Source organism: Bos mutus, chromosome 11, assembly GCF_027580195.1.
Source record: "Bos mutus isolate GX-2022 chromosome 11, NWIPB_WYAK_1.1, whole genome shotgun sequence".
NCBI lineage: Eukaryota > Metazoa > Chordata > Mammalia > Artiodactyla > Bovidae > Bos > Bos mutus.
The window spans coordinates 47,175,077-47,184,052 of NC_091627.1; the positions used below are offsets into that span (position 1 = coordinate 47,175,077).

The following is an 8,976-nucleotide window of genomic DNA, read 5'->3' on the forward strand; positions in this document are numbered from 1 at the left end:
ATTCCCTCAAATTTTATTTTTCTGGGAAGTTTTTTCTTGTCTATACTCCTCTGCTCCTGCTGCTAAGTTGCTTCAGTCGTGTCCGACTCTGTGCGACCCCAGAGACGGCAGACCACCAGGCTCCCCTGTCCCTGGGATTCTCCAGGCAAAAACACTGGAGTGGGTTGCCATTTCCTTCTATACTCCTCTACAGGTTATTATTATTACTATTATTTTTGTTTGTTTGCTTGCTTTCCCTAGCTTCTTCAAAATTTTCTTTGAAAATTTCTTGTCTTTTATTTTCTTCAATTTGAATATTATTTCTTAATTATAGGTTTTTAAAAAGCACTTTTTATGTTTAGTGGTCTCTGAAATTCCTGGATTTGTGGTGTCGTTTCTACATTAGTTTGGGATATTCACACTAATCAGTTACTTCAAATATTTATTGTTTCTTTCTCTTCTTCTTCTTCTTGTAGAATTCCCCTTAAGCATATGTTATATGCTTTGTGGTTCTCCCATAGTTTATGGGTATTCTGGGTTTATTTTTTCTTTTTTCACTTTTTTCCAGTTTTTGATGTTTTTATTGATATAGCTTTAATCTCACTGATTTTTTTTCAGCTGTGCCCAGCCTATTAAAAAATCTATCAAAGATATCTGTTCCTGTTACAGTGTTTTGATTTCTTGTATTTATTTTTGATTTTTTTTTAGACTTCTCATCTGTCTGCTTACTTTACCCATGTGTTCTTGAATGTTCACTTTTTCCATTGCTGCTGCTGCTGCTAAGTCTCTTTAGTCGTGTCCGACTCTGTGCGACCCCATAGACAGCAGCCCATGAGGCTCCCCCGTCCCTGGGATTCTCCTGGCAAGAACACTGGAGTGGGTTGCCATTTCCTCCTCCAATGCATGAAAGTGAAAACTGAAAGTGAAGTCGCTCAGTGGTCTCTGACTCTTAGTGACCCCATGGACTGCAGCCTACCAGGCTCCTCCGCCAATGGGATTTTCCAGGCAAGAGTACTGGAGTGGGGTGCCATTGCCTTCTCCGACTTTTTCCATTAGATCCCTATTAAATACAACTACTTTAAATTTCTGGTCTGATAATACCAACATTCTGACATATCTTTGTCAGGTTCTGATGCTTCCCCTGTCTCTTCAAACTTAGTTTTTTGTCCTTCAGTGTGCCTTTTTTTTTTTTTTTAAATGAAACCTGAACATTATGTACTGGATAAAAATACCTGAAGTAAATATTCTTTTAGTGTGAGGTTTGATGTTTATCTGGCTAGGAGTATAATTGTGTTTACCACTGTTGTGGCTGCTGGTGTCACAGGCTAAAATTTCCTCTGGAATTCTTCTTATCTCTCCCATTGTCTTTGGAGTTCCCTAAAGACTTGTTCTTAAGTAAAGTTAAATGTGCAGTTCTTTCAGTTGTGTTCCTCTGTTGTTATGCAGGAGCCCTACTGATGTGGTGGTAGGAAGAGAGAGAGAAAACTTTACATAGTCTTATTTCTATGATGAATTTCAGTCTTTTAGTGAGCCTGTATACTGGGGTTGTGACCTTCGCAAGTGGTTAAGTGCTTGTCATTTCTCGTGCTCTCCCCTCTTGGTTTTGGCAGGAAGGCTAGAGGGGACTGGAGTTGATATTTCCCTTCTCCTTTATGGATGTCTAGTGGGGGCTAGATTTAGGCCCTTTTCCCCCCATATACAAGGCTAGGATGGGCTTTTGGTGGGCATTCCCTTTTCCCCAGGTTGGTGAGGCTTGGGTAAAATCCCAGTCATTTAACCTCTGGAGAAATAGGGTTTTTTTTGAGAGTAGAGTTTGTTAATAAGAGCTGAATTCTCTGGAGTGTTTCAGATTGGTGATATATCCCCTCTCCATGCTGGAAAGAGTAAGAATTATTTCTCTGGTCTTTACTGTGAGACCCTGATAGGACTCTTGGAGGAAAAACTCATAAAAGTGTAAGTTCCCCACTAAGATTAGGCCCCTGCCCTTGAGTTTCAGTTCTCAAACTTGTCCACATGCAGTCTCCAGCAATTTGCCAAGTATAATTCAGGTATTTCTATCCTGGTACTGGTTCACATGGAGGTGTCTATTAATTTATGATTCTTTGACTCTGACTGTATATCTCTCTAATTTTTGAGACAGTAGTTTGACACATGATTTCAGTTAAAAACTACATCAGGGGCAACCATCCCACTGGAGCCCTTTTTATTCACTGGTATTATTTTGTTAGAACCAGATATGGAACAACTAATTGGTTCAGAATTGGGAAAGAGTGCCTTAAGGCTGTATATGATCATCCTGTTTATTTAACTTCTATGCAGAGTACATCATGTGAAATGCCAAGCAGGATGAATCACATGCTGGAATCAAGATTGCTGGGAGAAATAGCAACCAGCTCAGATATGCAGATTATACCATTCTAATGGCAGAAAAGTGAAGGGGAACTAAAGAGCTTCTTGATGAGGCTCAAGGAAGTAAGTGAAAAAATTGGCTTGAAACTCAACATTCAAAAAACTAAGATCATGGCATCTGGTCCCATCACTTCATGACAAATAGAAGGTGAAGAAGTGAAAGCAGTGACAGATTTTACTTTCTTGGGCTCAAAAAAATCACTGCAGATAGTGATAGCAGCCATAATATTAAAAGATGATTGCTCCTGGGAAGGAAAGCTATGACAAAACTAGACAGTGTATTAAAAAGCAGAGACACATCACTTTGAGACAAAGGTATATACAGTTAAAGTTATGGTTTTTCCAGTAGTCATGTACAGATGTGAGAATTGGGTCATAAAGAAGGCTGAACACTGAAGAATTGTTGCTTTTGAACTATGGTGCTGGAGAAGACTCTTGAGAGTCCCTTGGACAGCAAGAAGATCCAACCAGTCAATCCTAAAGGAAACCAACTCTGAATATTCATTGGATTGGCTGTTGCTGAAGTTCCAATATTTTGGCCACCTAATGTGAAGAGCCAACTCATTGAAAAAGACCCTGATGCTGGAAAAGATTGAGGGTAGGAGGAGAAAGGGGCGGCAGAGGATGAGATGGTTAGATAGCATCACTGAATCAATGGACATGAGTTTGTGCAAACTTAAGGAGATAGTGAAGAACAGGGAAGCCTCGAGTGCTACAGTCCATGGGGTTGCAAAGAATTAAGTGATTGAGCAACAACATTTTAATTTTCTTTTGTATATCTGTTAGCCTACTAGGTCCTCTGTTTCTTAACAATATTTAATCTCAGCTAACTTGATGATAAGTTGGGTATTCCTTTTGTTTTTCATTGAGCAGGACTCTAAATTACAGTGTATGAGCAGTATTCCACTAGGAATTTTTCTAATCAAGTTCTTTAACTCTGTACACCTTTCTTGGTTAGGAATTTGTAAGCCAACTTTCATCTTCCCTCAACATCCCTACAGAATATCTCATCAAAATTATTCTATTTTGTGCCATTCAATTAGCACTCTTTCTGAGTTTCCATCACTGGGGAAGCCCATCATGTCAACAGATTATATGTGGGTATGTATTCATGTCTCTATCTGTCTATCTATCCATCCATCCACAGTAATATATATTCATATTTTCGTATATATTTCAGTCCTGTAATGGAAAGGAGCTTGTGTGGGAGGGTAAACATTTATGTTGAAGTTAGGATCTTTTCTAGATATCTTAAAGTCTTCTTCTTCTTCTTTTTTTTTTTTTTAAACAGCATTCAGTAGCTTATTGGGAGTCTCCAAAATACCTTGAGAAATTGGTCATACAGAACAAGAATTCCCAATTTGACAACATTTAGTAGAGGATAGTCTGGTCCCATTGGGCCATGCCTTACGGAAAATCATAGAGTGATGCCCATTTTGAGACATGACACCTCTGTCAACATATAGGACAAAAGATACTATCACACAGATTTATTAACTGGTAAGGTTAGGTTAGGGCATCTCAGGGCACTCATCTGAAGCACAATATGGCATGTGTGGGGTTTGTCAGCTGAGTTGTGCTTTTTTCATTAACAAGGACAAATTATTGCACAAAGCCAAAAAGGTTTTAAAAATAGCTTTGAATACAAAAGAATAAAATATAATACTTGCTTGGGATGTTATGTTAAGTAATCCATAAACTCAAGCCCAGGAATAAAGGAAGAACCATAGCATCTCTGAATATAAGCCCGCAATCAGTTTTATTACCATAATCTCCCAAGAAACTCAAGCTAGCATAACTGGCTGCACACAGATTCTTGTGAGCACAAGTTCGTAATCATAAATGATATAACATGTTTCAAACAGGTTGGAGTAATGCTTAATATACATTTATTATAAGCTCAAGCTTCTAAAAGATGAGAAGTGGGAATTATGGGTTAGACTGACAGTTGAATACTTGAGTCCATATTATGGTATTTATTGGGTTGCTTCTGAACCCTGTAGCTTCAGATTTAACTCATTATATAACTGATATTTAACTGATTAAATATATTTAACTGATTATGTAAATAGTTGTTGCTATTTTGACTAAAATCAGGTTTGTTATTTATGAAGGTTTTATTGAATATTATTGTCATTGAATTTGACTGAACAATAAGTTCCAATGCTTACTGACCCATCAGAATAAAAGAGCTCATGAGTTAAGCATCATATTGAGATACATACAGTTACCAATTTGAGTCAAGTAATGAGGATAAAGAATTTACTAAAAACAGAAAACATATGAGAGAGAAGTTCTGTGCTCTACTGCTACCTCTAACTATAAGATTCCTCTTAGTTGGGTCCTGTGTTCCCATTTCAAAGTAAGAAGTTGTATTATGTAAACTGTTAAATTTTTTTCAACGTTGATACCTCATCAAAAATATTTAGGAAGCTTTTGATAAAATTAGGGCTACTTAGTTGTCATCTCGGAGAAGGCAATGGCAACCTACTCCAGTAATCTCACCTGGAAAATTCCATGGACGGAGGAGCCTGGTAGGCTGAAGTCCATGGGGTCACGAAGAGTCGGACACGACTGAAGCAACTTAACAGCAGCAGCAGCAGCAGTTGTCATCTAGACCAATGGGAACAGACTATGAAAGAATTAATCCATTTATGTACATATTGTTTGACTTCTCATTTTCTTTTGTTTCCTTTCTTTTTTTTAATTCTACAGTGACTCTGATACATAATCAACATTTAGAACCTCTCCTGTATGTATTCTCTAAGTTAAAAATGGATTAGTGTAAATAGGGCATTAGTATCCTTAATGAATTTCCTATCCATGTGGTACATCTCAAGAGAATAAAGACTAAATCTAGAAAGAATCTGAAGCAACTACCCAGGCAAAAATGGTGACAAACAGTAAGAATGAAATCTTAAGTAGGAAAAAGGGAAAACTTAAGGTAGCTTCAGACATCTTAAATGCCCAAGATTGGTTCTGACTTCAAAGACTGGGATTCTAGTATTGCAGGGCATTTCAGAGTTTTGAAATTAAGAATCTCTAAGGTCTGTTCTTCAAGTCCAGATACTTAATCAAGATCATCAATTTATGCAAGACAGGAAAGTCAGTGGAAAGTGTACAACCCTGGAGAGCTGGAAAGCCCTAAAAAAAATAGGACAGGTTCTCATCAGATGACTCGTTAACCAGGCTTAACATCCCTGGAGGGTAGATAGCAAGTCTCCATTAATTTTCCCACATTGAAACTACTGTAGTTAGGAAACTATACATGTGGAGGTGAGGAGGAGAAAACGTTAGACTTAGATGTTAAATTAGTTCTAAAATGCTGGAAGGAGGACCTTAATTAGAAGTTTGGGTTTTAGCCCTAGAGCAAGAAATTTTCTAAACTCTATTATTTAACACAACAACGATATGTCTTTCCAACCTGTAACATAGAATCTAGTTAAATATTTCTCAATTATCTCCCCTCATCTCCAGTCCTCACTTGCTTGTCCTAGTTCAGATCTTTCCTTATTTCCAGTCTGAATTAGTGCTCCAGTGCCGGGGTCCAGCCCCGGTGGATCCAGGGAAATTTGAAGGAGAGACGGCGTCGGCGAATATATTGGATTTAGGGAAGGGAAAGTCGCTCAGTATTAGATATTAATTAGAGATATAAAGAGTAATAGTATATAGTAATGAGGATAGCTCAGCAGGAAAATTCAGTGGAGAAAAGAGGCTGAGTAGCTTGGTTTATGCGGGAAACCAATAAAACTTCAAGACAAGAAGCTTGCACCACTTACGTAGGCCGCAGGTGTCCTTCCATTCTCCCGAAGGAGAGGAAACACTGAGGCCTCCCGGGTCGGATCTTAGAAGCCCAGGCAAAATTAGTAAGCTTGGCGGGCTCCGCGCTCCAGATGGAGACTCAGCCACAGTTTGAGAGAGAGAGACATGGGGAGACCAGTATTTTGAGGAACTGATCACAATTCTTTATTTTCCAGGGTCTGTTTTTATACACTGAGATGTTATACAAAAGTCAGGCGGGGTCAGCAGTCCTGACTTTTATTAAAGTCAGGTGCTTCATACAGATGTATACAGAGGTCTTAGGGGTGTTACATCATTTTCTGGCTAGGGGGCCTGCTGACAATTTATGACCCTCTCCTTGTGACAGCGGTCAGTCAACACCTATTTCTCCAGGGGTGATTATTCTTAAAACAGACGCCACCCAAATAAAGTTACATTCCTATAGGGTGAGGGTGTAGTGGGTTTTAATTAAGGAAAGAATTTACTTAGCCTAAGGTCTAATGTGATTAATATCAAAGGTTAATACTTATTTCTTCTATATATTCATTAATGTGTGTAAGGGCAGGGGATGTGGAGACTTAGCAGCAAACATTGGCTCAACAAATGAAAAACCCTTCACCAATACAATTTCTAATCAGCCCACTATACTTATACTAATAGTTTTCTACCTTCTCTAAGGAACCTATTTTTAGAAGGTTTAAAGCATCTTGTGCCTCTCACGGTTGGGAGGCTGTGAGCAATCACATGTGGCCGGACAAGCCTGTCAGGCAGGCTAGAGAACCTTCAGAGGAGTTTGTAAGTTTGGAACACTCCTGTCACGCCCAGGAATTATTATTAACTGGAACTCTAAGTTAACTCCTTCTCTGAAAGAGGTGGTGGGGGATAGCCCACCGTAAAGTCAGAGGTGTAGGTGAGAGCACAAAGTAGTAAAGTAGGCAGGATCTGGTTTTGGGGGTAGATGCTTGAGAATTTCCAGGGGGACTCCTGAGGCTCGATCCCGCCTTTGCGTATGTTGAGCCTCCTTCCTCATGACCTTTGCCACGGGTGGAGGTCCTCATGCCGGCTCCCAGCACTCCAGCTTCCTCATTGGGTTGCTCTGTCTACTCTCTCCATCATGAAGCCAGTTCACCTTCCATATTCATTAAAGTGTTTTTTTTTTTTTTCCTTTTAATGAAATATGAGATCTGACTTGAAAGTTTTAGTTGTTGCCTGTTACTGACAGGACAAATATTCTCTGCCATGTGCGGCTGGTCCTTTACCATCTGCTTACTTCTCAAGACTCATTTCCTGTGCCTTCCACAAGTCCTCAATTCCAATCAAGCATATCCACTTGACTATTTCCTCTTAGTGATCCATGATGACATGGCAAATGGAGACTGAAAAAGATACCCCCCCAAAAAAAAATTAGAATGAGAAAATCAAGGTTTCTGGGGACTAAGAATAAGGATGCCAGATATAATTGTGTCGGCCTCTTCCCTGTGTCACAGAAGATGACCCTACTCAGTCATCTACATGAAGAGAGAGCATTGTTGAGTTTTCCAAGTCCAGTAGGGATGAGCCTAGCTGCACTCCAGGACTGATTCCCAACTTCTTTTCTGAAGAGAAAACTCTTCAAAACTCCTGCTTCATTAGCAGTGGATCAATAAGAAAGGCAGGATTTTCTGAGTTACTGAAGAAAAGATGAATCTCTACTGATACTGACTTATAAAAGAACACAATATAATTCTGCTCTTTGCAGGAGGAGGCACTGGCTGTCAGTTAGGCTGTCTCATTACAAAGTGATAATCTCTAGATGCAGAGACACAGAGCTGTGAAGTGAATAGGTATGGGAAAATAGTCAATGATAAAAGTTTAAGTTAGTGCCTACCTCATTTTATGTGTGCTAGTATTCTTTTTCCTTGTGGTCTTACTGGAAAAATAGGAATTGATGGCTATGTCAACTATCTTTTTATCTTCTTGTTGTATTGTTTATGATGTTTGTATATAATGCCTGTGAATAGTTCTTACTGAATCAAAACTCAGAAGTGGGGACAGAATTATAGCTTACTGGTCTCCCAAATTCAGTCATTTGAGGAAAATATGTAAAGTATATAAAAATCTGTACGTAAACTTTTTACATATTTTGTTTCTAATTAGAAAGAGAAAGCTCCCTTCTGATTGTCATCTTTCCTTTCAGCCTGTCCATGGAAAAAATACAGTGGTTTGGAGACTCTATTATGTATTTTTATTCGGTATTTTTATATGAAAGTAACAAACTTGCACTCATTTTGTATATTATTTTCTAAACGTGTGGATCTGGTTACACCCCAACCTTTACTGTAACCACCTTTCAGATGTCCCATCAAATTCACTTATGTTTCGAATTAAAATTTCAAAAATTTTAATTTTAATAAAGATGAAATCTAAATCCGTATACTTTCTAAAGCACAATGCTTGACAGCTGCAATTCTTTTGGTCCATATCACATGGTATGTGGGATTTTAGTTCCCTAACTAGGGATTGAACCCATGCCCTCTGCAGTACAAGCACAGAGTCTTAACCACTAGACCACCAGGGAAGTCCCAAAGCTGCATTCTTTAGATGCTATATTTCTTCCATTATTTGAATACCAAAGTTCAAGGTCTGTGTTGCTTTCCAATGATAATCGTTTATATATGTGCAGTACTCTTGCATATATCCCCAATTTTTATCCTCAAAAGAATGTTTTGAAAGTAGGAGAGCAGATGCCAGTCCCCTCTTCCTTTTTTTTTTCACTTTACAGAAGCACAAACTTAGAATTTGATGAGTTTGAAGATATACCTAAAGTCA

The 8,976-nt window shown here is 38.6% G+C and overlaps 1 non-coding gene across 1 annotated transcript; it reads right to left on the minus strand.

The window, feature by feature from the left end:
- Nucleotides 1-8,652: 8,652 nt before the first annotated feature.
- On the minus strand, nt 8,653-8,725 carry TRNAT-UGU (transfer RNA threonine (anticodon UGU)). The gene has a single exon. It is a non-coding gene; the product is annotated as a tRNA-Thr (tRNA).
- Nucleotides 8,726-8,976: the final 251 nt, after the last annotated feature.